General features: G+C 39.1%; 1 pseudogene; it reads left to right on the forward strand.

Moving 5' to 3' along the window:
• The first annotated feature begins 1113 nt into the window (after positions 1 to 1113).
• Positions 1114 to 1523, forward strand: LOC149171107 (histone H3.2-like; annotated as a pseudogene).
• The last annotated feature ends 601 nt before the right edge of the window (positions 1524 to 2124 follow it).

Below are 2124 nucleotides of genomic sequence, written 5' to 3' on the forward strand. Positions count from 1 at the left end.
AATTCGGGACAAAAAGTCCACTATTTTCTGTATATATTAGTTCTGTTTTTCACAACATAATATAAATCATACACTGTTTTTTCTTCTGAAAAAAAAAACATAATAGCACATAGAAAACATACAAAATTCTCACATTTACTAATCTACTTATTTATAGAGAAGGATTAGAAATCATGGCACTACATCTTCCTGGCTCTCCCCAGACAGAGTTAAGCCAGAGCGTTTGGAGTTAAGTGAGAGCTAGCTCTGATACCATGTTAAAAATAGAGTTACAGACACAAAAGAACAATTTTATTATTCTTCTTTCTAAATCACACAAATACAACACATATTTATACTGCGTGTAAAATCCACTAATTCCAAATATAAATAGAGAGGTTGAGATATTCTCTTAACATCCACCTAATTTTATTATTCTTCTTTCTAAATCACACAAATACAACACATATTTATACTGCTTGTAAAATCCACTAATTCCAAATATAAATAGAGAGGTTGAGATATTCTCTTAACATCCACCTACAAATATGCAACTACTTCTAAACCGATCATGGTTGAATTATCTTTCAACATAACATTATCAGGTTAACATTATTCGTATCCTCCATTATATTCGTCGAGCCTATCTCGATTGCAGGTTCGTTATGTTTGTGGGCGTGGCCAACTGGTCCCCTCTCCTTTTCCGTTGGCGCGTGTTTACATAAATAAAGACCCATCTCCCCAGAAAGTTGGCAAAATCCCAGAAATTTGCGATGGAGAACCCTTCCGTCGTGTTTCTTTTCATTGTACTTGAGAAAAGACATTGTACTTGAGAACCTTGCGGTTTGAGTTTCAATTTGAAATTCAAATTGAAAATCAACCGTGCAGTATACCGCCTCTCCAAGAGCTTATTTAAAAAATAATATGTGGTTTGAATTGTTGCAGGGTAATTGCAGAAAGTAAAACGCAGTTGGCGGTTGAGTATTATGCTACCGCCTCTCAGGAGCTTATTTCAAAATTAATGTTTAGTTTGAATTGATGCAGGGTAATTGCAGAAAGTAAAATGCTGCTGGCGGGTGACTATTATGCTTCTGATTTGTTCAATCTGCTGACAAAAACAGAGATACTTAAGAGATGGCCCGAACGAAGCAGACTGCTTGTAAATCAACACGTGGGAAGGCGCCTCGCAAGCAGCTGGCAACGAAGGCAGCCAAGAAGTCTGCACCGGCCAGCGGTGGAGTGAAGAAGCCTCACCAATTCAGGTCCGGACTGTTGCTCTTCGGGAAATCCGAAAGTACCAGAAGAGCACTGAGCTTCTTATAAGAAAGTTTCCCTTCTAGCGGCTTGTAAGGGAGATCGCCCAGGATTTCAACACGGACTTGAGATTCCAGTCGTCAGCGGTGGCGGCATTGCAAGAAGCGGCAGAGGCATATCTTGTTGGGCTGTTCAAGGACACCAATATGTGCGCAATCCACGCGAAGAGGGTTACCATCATGCCCAAAGATATCCAACTCGCTCGCCGCATCCGCGGAGAGAGGGCATAATCATGCATGTTGTCATTCAGTTCTTACAGCGGGTTTTTATACAACATGTTGTTTTATTGAAGTTGTGTTTCCCCTCCCTCGTCTTTTTCTCTGGTTCTTGAAAATGTTATGTAGAACCTTCGATCTTCTGCTTCAAGCAAAGCGAAGTTTGCGGGTATGTCACATTCAATTTTTGTATTAGTCAGGTTTCGATCCTGCTGCTGTGGGCTTTCCACCATGGTTTTGCTGCGCCACTTTGATAATGTAAAATTTGGGCTTTTGTTGATGTAAGTTTTGGAGAATTTAATTAAAAGAAGAGAGAAGAAAGCAGAGTAGAAGCCCAGGAAAACGGCAAGAGGATTCATAATGGACATCACAATTCACTGTTGGAAACTATCTTGAAAAAATTCCTAATTCCTTGAACATTCAGTGGTTTTTGCAATTTCTACATGTGATTTTCTCTGCCAGCGATTTTACATGGGGTATTTCAGACAATGAGAGTTCATTGGCAGTTTGGACCAATCTTTGAGTACTATCAGAAAGCATTCATCTAATGTAATTTTAGTCAACTTGCAAAACTACAATGATGAAATTTTCCAACAAAGAAAGTGAAATGTTTGCA

This window comes from Pinus tabuliformis, chromosome 4_2 (genome assembly GCF_031772625.1).
Source record: "Pinus tabuliformis cultivar Carrire ecotype Pingquan chromosome 4_2, CPIR1, whole genome shotgun sequence".
In the NCBI taxonomy this organism is placed as follows: domain Eukaryota; kingdom Viridiplantae; phylum Streptophyta; class Pinopsida; order Pinales; family Pinaceae; genus Pinus; species Pinus tabuliformis.